The following is a 9892-nucleotide window of genomic DNA, read 5'->3' as shown; positions in this document are numbered from 1 at the left end:
GTACAGTGTTGCATGACCGCGCAATTGTCATTCAAAGTGCAACAGCGCTGGAAATTGGCCTGGGCAAGAAGGGGGTATAAGGGCATAAGTGTCCTGTAGGCTTGTGGTTAAAGTCTATGGGACGTGATTTTGCAATTAAGTCACTAGGGGGAGTTTTTGCATTCGAGTCTATGGGGACGTGACTTTGCATGAATATGTCTTGGGCGTGACTTTTGTATGTGAGTTGCCTCGACATATTTCTTTTATAATAAAAAGCCATTATCGGCACATTTTTTTTTTCTTTTTTCCCCTATTGTCAAAATGCCAATGACAATATTTTCGGCTGATACATTTTGGTTGTTGATATATCTGTGCATCCCTGCTTTCTATAGGGAGTCTTCCATATAGTTCTCTCGTGACCCCATGAACTTGGTTCCCTCTACACTCCATTTGAGTCATTCCTTTCTCTGCTCTCACCCAAAAAAAAGGTTTTCCTTGCAGTCATCACCTCTACAAGGCAGATGTCTGAACAAATGACCTTTTTATCTAAAGGGGAAAAAAAAAAACCCTTTAGATAACTAGACCTAAGATGGTGTAAGGGCTAGAATTTCTTTCTTTCCCAAGGTAGTGTAGCGGCTGGTGGAGTGCTGTGCAGTGTGCTCATGTGTTGCTCTCCTCCTTCTAGGTGGACATTTTGGTCTCATCTGATGCCAGCTTCAGGTGACTCTTTGAGTTGCAGGCAGTCCCAAAGGATTGAGATTTCCTGTTTCCCGCAATAGATGAGAAAGAAAAGCGGATTTTTCTATTCATCAAAAAATTATTTTCCTGGAGTCTCTTGAGGCCCCACCTGTCTGTGTGTATCATCATGTTCTTGCTGCTACTTTTCTACACTATAGAAGCATGCTGGTTGGAGGAGTTATCCTGGGCTGGACTACACTTTTCTTGTTTTACTTGTACAATTCTCCTGTATGTGGCAATATAACCAAAAGTAAAAGGCTTCCTGTGGCCCTCAATGGACTTCAAGAAAAGGATTTTACAGTGGGTACCAAAATCCTATTTTTTTTTTGAGTAAAATGTATGCAAGTATCTGAACTTGTCTTTGTATATTGGCTTCCTGTAATCCTCTGCACAGCAGCACTCTGATTACTAGGGAGGGACAGCACTATGAGCTATTCAGGTTTTGCTGCAGGAGAGAGCAGAGTGCTCAGTGTGCTGCTGTTCTTTCAGGATCCAGTCAGCTGGCAGGGGATATGTTCTAGACCACGTGTCAAACGCAAGGTTCGCGAGCTGTATCTGGCCCGCCAGCCCATTTTAGGTGGCCTCAGCTATGGCCATCCCCACCCTCTCAGCAGCAGAGACGAGGACACCTAGGAAGAGTGTTATCTCGTGTGCCCTGTCTCAGCAGTCAACAATAGAGAGGACAGTACTTCTACAGATCCTGCACCTCTCTATGCAGCTGCAGCACCCCCTTGTCTCCACCTCCCCTGGCCTCGGCATTCAGCAGACTCTGGCAGTTGATTCCAGCCCTCCTCTGGTCCTCCTCCAGACGCCCTGCGCTTTCTGCTTCCCAGCTCCTCTCTCAGCTTCTTCCTGGCAGCAGCACAAGGTAAGGGGGTGCTTCTGATGGTGGGGAGGCTCTTGACATCTGTAAGGTGGGTGAGTGTGTGTGTGGGGGGGGGGGGTGCTCTGGACATCTAGTATTACCAACCATAATGCTGATTTGTTAACCTCTTCACGCCGGCCGCCCCGCAAATGTGCAGCCTCCCGGTGTCTGGGCCTAGACGCCAAGTGGTTGCACATTTGCATTCTATTAAAAAGGACATATGTGCCGAGAGCGCGCTCCCAGCACATGTCTGCTACTCACAGAAAGGTCCTGATCTCCTCTTTCGATTGGGGCCTTTCCCGATCATGTGACAGCGGTCACATGACCCTAAAACCCGCCTCCCGGCTTCTGAAACTTTTAAAGGGCTGGGAGGCACTGGTCTGAAGGGGTTAAACAATTCATGTTTTGAAAGTACCTAAACTTGACTTGGTATCATCCTCTAGAATTCCCATTACAGCAAAGCTCAGACTGAGGGATGGAGAAGAAGCATAAGGAGCCAACCAGTTTATGTGCAAACAAAGAATGGTGGTAGCTGAATGTAGAGTGACAGAGAGAAGCTCATCACTGTGCTGCTTCTCCTCTCACTGTCCAGTCACAGGCTGGGGGCGGGTCCATGATGTGCCAATCATTCAATCCAGAAGACTGAGGACATCTAGTGGTGGATAGGAAGCATTGCGGGAAGCACTCCCAGATTGAAGCTGAGTATTGCAGCAAAAGCTCCTTTTTATTCTCTTTCAATGGGCTCTGTTTTTAACCAATTTCACAAATCTTCAAAATAATTCACACAGATATATTTTGAACTTCGCGTTTAGCTGCTTGCACACCAGCTTGATTTGACCACATAATATTATGCAAGCATATTTTTTTTTCCCCGTGTGCGTCTTGCCTGTTCTTTTAATTCCCTCCTGGGATTCCTTTCCTGCCAGTTGTTTTCTGCGTACATCCTTAGAGCTGCTGCATGGGTGTAAATTTTCGCTCCCCCTTACTTTATGTGAAATGATTTCATTAACATTCAATTAGCGAAGTCGTAATATTGATGGAAGTGTAAAACAAGGCAGTATTTAAAGTTTATGTGACCACTCAGAGGGGCTGGATCACTTTGCTCTCTTCTCAGGAAGGAGAGGACTGTAATTACAGCAGCCATACTGGATTATATTGTCAGCTCAGCTGCTGGCTGATGTGCTCCCTCTATCAATGCTGCGTCCAAATGTAGAGGTGGATTCTCGTACTTGTTCAAAGAGTACAAATGTAACTGTTAAAGCAGCACTAAAGATATAGCAGACACAAATCATTAATACCTCATTCCATGGCTTTTTATTAGAAATATATATATATATATATATATATATATATATATATATATCTCCATTATTGTTCAAATAGTGGGGATCCTATATAGCAGGGGTCTCCAAACTTTCTAAATAAAGGGCCAGTTTACTGTCCTTCAGACTTTGTGGGGGCAGAAAATGTCCTGGCGTCTGTTGGAGTAAACCAATGCCCCATCTTTGGTATTGGGGAGGGGGGGGATAGTGTATCATTGTTGTCAGTGGAAGGCATAGTGCACCAGTGTTGGTGTCAGTGGGAGGAATAGTGCACCAGTGTTGGTGTCAGTGGGAGGAATAGTGCTCCATTATTGGTATCAGTGGGAGGAATAGTGTCCCATCATTGGTATCAGTGGGAGGAATAGTGTCCCATCATTGGTGTCAGTGGGAGGAATAGTGCCCCATCATTGGTATCAGTGGGAGGAATAGTGTCCCATCATTGGTATCAGTGGGAGGAATAGTGCCCCATCATTGGTGTCAGTGGGAGGAATAGTGTACCATTATTGGTATCAGTGGGAGGAATAGTGCCCCATCATTGGTGTCAGTGGGAGGAATAGTGCCCCATCATTGGTGTCAGTGGGAGGAATAATGCCTATCATTGGTGTTAGTGGGAGGAATAGTGCCCCATCATTGGTGTCAGTGGGAGGAATAGTGTCCCATCATTGGTGTCAGTGGGAGGAATAGTGTACCATTACTGGTATCAGTGGGAGGAATAATACCCTATCATTGGTGTCAGTGTTGAAAATAGTGCCCCATCATTGGTGTCAATGGAAGGAATTCTCTTAGATTGTAAGCTCGAAAGAGCAGGGCCCTTGAATCCCTTGTGTATTGTATTGTTACTGTATTGTCTCATGTTCTGTCCCCCACTATAATGTACAGCGCTGAGCAAACCTTTTAGCGCTATATAAATACTGTGTAATAATAATAATAGTGCCCCATCATTGGTATCAGTGGGAGGAATAGTGCCCCATCATTGGTATCAGTGTGAGGAATAGTGCCCCGTCATTGGTGTCAGTGGGAGGAATAGTGCCCCGTCATTGGTGTCAGTGGGAGGAATAGTGCCCCGTCATTGGTGTCAGTGGGAGGAATAGTGCCCCGTCATTGGTGTCAGTGGGAGGAATAGTGCCCCGTCATTGGTGTCAGTGGGAGGAATAGTGCCCCGTCATTGGTGTCAGTGGGAGGAATAGTGCCCCGTCATTGCTGTCAGTGGGAGGAATAGTACCCCGTCATTGCTGTCAGTGGGAGGAATAGTGCCCCGTCATTGCTGTCAGTGGGAGGAATAGTGCCCCATCATTGGTGTCAATGGAAGGAATTCTCTTAGATTGTAAGCTCGAAATAGCAGGGCCCTTGACCCCCTCGTGTATTGTATTGTTACTGTATTGTCTCATGTTCTGTCCCCCACTACAATGTACAGCGCTGAGCAAACCTTTTAGCGCTATATAAATACTGTGTAATAATAATAGTGCCCCATCATTGGTGTCAGTGATGGGAATAGAATCAAGTAGCACCAGCATTACAGGTGAGGGGGTTAAACAAAGGGACAGGAGCGAAAATGGCATTAGGAATGAGGAAAATTGACAGTTTCTTTGCTTTGCTGAAGTTTTAGAGTGTTTATGGGATGCCTCTTGGTTGGTTGGTGTGTGTGTGTGTGTGTGTGTGTGTGTGTTTTGTTTTCTTTCTTTTGTGTGTTTTTGTTTATCTGTTATACATTTTGTTGAAACTTGATATTTTTTTCCTAGTGAAAAACAAAACCGGTTTAAAAAAAACAAAAAAGATGATACACAATAATATATTTGTGTATCTTCTTTATTTACTTATTTTTGCATATAATAAACACAAAACCTATTTAAACCCATTTTTCTATTGTGGAAAGAAAACAATCAAATATCAAAATACATTTAAAAAGCAGAAAACCACAACAGTAATAAGGAATTGTAGCCCCATGTTTTGTCATTCATTTTGCTGTTAGGTGATATTTTCATCATATGATGTATGACGCACATGGTTTTCTTCAATAAAAAAAAAAAAGCCAGTGATCACTGCACTGACCTGGTGATCGATGACTCTGTTGATAAACATGTCATCATAAAAACCTGAAGTACTGAGCAGGTAAAATATGGTCCAGATGGTGCATTTTCAAGGATTGCTATAGAGTTTTATTTTTTCAGTGAACCTTTTTTGGAAATCTAAAATTGGAAATTTGAAACCGTGTGTGTGTGTATGTATGTTTTTATTTTTATATATATATAAAATGTATTTATTTATTTATTTTTTTTGTTCCTGGGTACCTTTTTGTCTTGTGCATGGTACCAGTTGGGCCTGTTCCTGTCTCCATGTCATGCAGGAAAAGGGCAGTGCTCAGTATCCCATTGCAGAAGATAATTAAAGCAGATCTATCAACAGATATTATTATTATTATTATTATACAGTATTTATATAGCTCTAAAAGGTTTGCTCAGTGCTGTACATTGTAGTGGGGGACAGTACATGAGACAATACAGTAACAAAACAACACACGAGGGGTTTGAGGGCCCTGCTCCTTGGAGCTTACAATCCAGGAGGGAGGGGAAATGGTACAGGAGGAAGTGGCTGTGGGGGATGTAGTGGTAGGAGGAGTGGAGGAGATCAGCAGTTAGGTAAGGGCGGGGTAGGTTTCCCTGAAGAGATGGGTTTTAAAGGTGAGGAGAGTAGGTGACAATCTGATGGATTGGGATAGTGAGTTCCAGAGGATGTGGGAAGTCCTGCAGTCGGGCATGGGAGGTGGAGACTAGGGAGCTAGAAAGTAGGAGGTCTTGTGAGGAGCAAAGGGTAGGGTGGTATTTGGGTATCAGGTCGGTGAGGTAGTTTGGGGCAGCGTTATGAATGGCTTTGTATATCTGTGTTAGTAGTTTAAATTTAATGCGTGTGGCAATCGGGAGACAGTGGAGGAATTGGCAGAGGGGGGAGGTAGAAGTGGAGCGGTTGATTAGGTGGATGAGTCTGGCCGCTGAGTTCAGGATAGACTGGAGCGGGGATAGTCTGTGTTGGGGTAGGCCGGTGAGAAGGGAGTTGCAGTAGTCCAGACGTGAGATAATGAGGGAGTGAACGAGTGGTTAGTAGTGTCTGGGGTGAGGAACGTGCAGATTTTGGAGATATATGCACATCCTAAATGGTCAGCCTTCTGGGTGCTGTGAAGGTTCCCAGGAGATTGCGGGAGGGAGGAGAGGGTCGAACTTCCGGATCACTTCACCGCAGGAAACTGAGCTGGAAGTGGGAGGGGGGTACCTGTCAAAAACCGCCCCCCCCCCCCCCTCCAAAAGGTGCCAAATATGGTAGTGAAGGGGGGGAGGGAGGAGGCAAACAAGCGGAGCTTCCACTTTTGGGTGGAACTCCACTTTAAAGAAGGACTTTTAATGATAAAAAATGGAGCTGAAAAACAATATGCATTATTTTCTACCACGTCAAGAAATTGTTGACTTGTAAAGTGACTGACAGGTCCACTTAATAAAGGATTTCTTGAGGCAGTGAAGTTCTGCCTTTGAGTTCATAATTCTTAGGGGGTTTAAAATAAGGGCTGCTGATTTTCAGAATGGCTTTTCCAGCTTTTGGGTGACCTGGGACACGGCAAGCAACCTAAGAAGACATGAAGGAAGTGTGAAAGTCTGCCTTCACTTAGTGCTGCTTATATAGTCATGGCCAAAAATCTTGTCCACCCCCCCCCCCCCTTGCATTTCTGTCAGATAACGCACCATTACCCCCAGAAAATTGTTGCAATTACAAATGGTTCAGCATTCTCGTGTTTATTTCTTTGGTTTGTATTGCTATGACACAAAAAAGTGGAGAAACAAAAAGCCAAACTGACGCATTCCACACAAAAGCCCCAAAATGGACTGGACAAAATTATTGGCACCCTCAATGTAATCTTTGGTAACGCACCCCATGGAAAAAAAAATAATTGAAATCAATGGCTTCCTGTAACCATCAATGAGATTCTTCCACCTCTCTACTGGAATTGTGGAGCGCTCTTCTTTCTCCAACTGCTCCAGGTCTCTTAGATTGGAAGGGTTCCTTTTCCCAACTGCTGTTCTGAGTTCTCTCCACAGGAGCTCTATGGGACTGAGATCTGGACTCATTGCTGGCCAGTTAAGTCCTCTCCAGCGCTTTGTCTGAAACCATTTCTAGGTGCTTAGTGACATGAGCTTTGGGTCGTTGTCCTTCTGGAAGACCCATGACCTCTGACAGAGACCCAACTTTCTGACACCGGGCCCTATGTTGCACTCCAGAATTCTTTGGTAGTCTTCAGATTTCATAATGCCATGCACACGGTCAAGACATCCAGTGCCTGAAGCAGCAAAGCAACCCCAAAAACATCAGTGACCCTCTCATCATGTGTGACTGGAGGGACCAGATTCATTTCTTTAAAGGTCTCGTTGCTTTTTATTAAAACAGTAGAATTATGGGCTTTACCGAAAAGCTGTTTCGTCTGGCCACAGCACATTCTCCCAAAAGATTTTGGCAAACTCACAATTTGGCTTTTTTATGTTTCTATGTCAGCAGTGGGGTCCTCCTGGGTCTCCTACCATGTTTCTGTGTCAGCAGTGGGGTCCTCCTGGGTCTCCCACCATATTTCTGTGTCAGCAGTAGGGTCCTCCTGGGTCTCCTACCATATTTATGTGTCAGCAGTAGGGTCCTCCTGGGTCTCCTACCATGTTTCTGTGTCAGCAGTGGGGTCCTCCTTGGTCTCGTTTTCATTCAGATGGTGACATATAGGTTGAGCTGACACCGTTGTACACTGCCTGAAGGTCAGCTTGAATTTTTGTCTGGAAGTTGATCGAGTTTCTTTATCCACCATTCTAACCTAACAATCCTCCATTGCAATCTTTGATTAATTTTTCTCTTTCGTCCACATCCAGGGAGATTAGTTACAGTGCCATGAGCTGTAAACTTCTTGACAATGTTGTGCACAGTGGACACAGGAACATTAAGATCGCTGGAGATGGACATGTAACCTTGAGGTTGTCCATGCTTTTCCACAATTTTTGTTCTCCAATCCTCAGACAATTCTTTGCTGCTCTCTCTCTTCTCCATGCTCCATGTAGCACACAGAGACACACAACAGAAAGGTGGAGTCCATTTTCCACCATTGTAACTGGTTACCGGTGTGATTTCTATATTGTCAGCATTGTTCATTGATACAGGTGAGTTTAATTACAAATTACAGGAGCATCACAAACTTGGAATGCAAATATTTCTTACTTTTGAGAAGGTGCTGATAATTTTTGTCCAGTTCATTTTTGGGGTTTTGCATGGAATGTGTCACCTGGAGCAGTTGGAGAAAGAAGAGCGCTCCAAAATTCCAGTACAGAGGTGCAAGAAACTCATTGATTGTTACAGGAAGCCATTGACTTCAGTTATTTTTTTCCAAGGAGTGTGCGGCCAAATATTACATTGAGGGTGCCAATAAATTTGTCCAGTCCATTTTGGGGGTTTTGCATGGAATGTGTCAGATTTGGCTTTTTATTTCTCCACTTTTTTGTGTCATACCACCTCCGCAACATCTCCAAAATACGTCTGTTCCTAACCCCGGAAACCACTAAGCAACTCATCCACTCCCTTATTATATCACGCCTTGACTACTGTAACTCCCTCCTCACTGACCTACCTCACCGCAGGCTATCCCCACTACAGTCCATCATGAATGCTGCTTCCAGACTTATTCACCTTACTAACCGCTCTCTATCTGCCACCCCTCTCTGCCAATCCCTCCACTGGCTTCCAATTTCCCAGCGCATAAAATTCAAAACACTGACGTATAAAGCCGTTCATAACACTGCCGCAAATTACATCACTGATCTTGTCTCTAAATACCACCCTAACCGTAATCTCTGCTCCTCGCAAGACCTCGTACTCTCTAGCTCCCATGTCTCCTCCTCCCATGCTCGTCTCCAGGATTTCTCAAGGGCTTCGCCCATCCTCTGGAACTTCCTACCCCAAGCTATCGCCTACTCTGCTCACCTTTAGGCGCACTCTGAAGACCCATCTCTTCAGGGAAGCCTACGCCGACCCCAGCTAATACTGGAATCCACTACTCTTCCAACCACTCCATCCCCCACAGCTAATTACCTCTTGTACCACTATCTCCTCCCTCCTAGATTGTAAGCTCCCTGGATCAGGGCCCTCTAATCCCTCTTGTATTGAACTGGATTGTTACTGTACTGTCTGCCTTCATAATGTGAAGCGCTGAGCGAACTGTTGGCGCTATTCAAGTCCTGTATAATAATAATAAATACCAATACAAGCAAAACAAATAAACATGAGAATGCCGAAACGTTTGTAATTGCAGGTTTTCTGGGTGAAGTGGTACATTATCTGACAGAAATGCTGGGGTGCCAATATTTTTGGCCAAGACTGTATAATGCTTTTTAATTTTTTGGCACACTGCAAGAAAAAAAAACAAAAAAATCAGCAATGATTTTGTGTCCATGTCATCTGATTGCTGGCCAGCAGATGGCAGCATCCAACAAGGAAAGGGCCTGGCGCAGCACTAATGGTGCCATGAGCGATTATGCTGTTTGCAGGATTGCAAGCCGCCATTTGTCGCTCCCAGCGATATACCTGCAGGGGCACATATCAAGGAAAGGGGGTGGGGGGGGGAGAGGAAATGATTAACTTGTGTTTTCCTGCAAGGGATCAACATACAGAAATTTAAATGAGATGTTAAACGTTGTGTAAACAGATGTATTCGACCACCGCGGCTTGTATACCTAAACCGCAGATAAATCTCGCCGCGGATTGAAGGTACGCTCCAGCTGTATATGAAAATATTCCATTGGAACGTACCCGGGGGGCGCAACCCAACTCCTGAGCGCCTCTAAATTTTATCCTGACATTTATCTTGTGCAGATGGCTGCCCGGCATGCGAAGTTCATGTGGCCACTGCTATCCTTTTTTATTTATTTTTGTTTTTATTTTTTATTCCTAGTGGCCTTGAATCTGATTATAGAGGATG

This window comes from Staurois parvus, unplaced genomic scaffold (assembly GCF_062004578.1).
Source record: "Staurois parvus isolate SC_StPar_1 unplaced genomic scaffold, SC_StPar_1.0 ptg001515l, whole genome shotgun sequence".
Lineage (NCBI taxonomy): Eukaryota > Metazoa > Chordata > Amphibia > Anura > Ranidae > Staurois > Staurois parvus.
The sequence above is the reverse complement of the archived record's forward strand: the minus strand, read 5'-3'. Positions refer to the sequence as shown.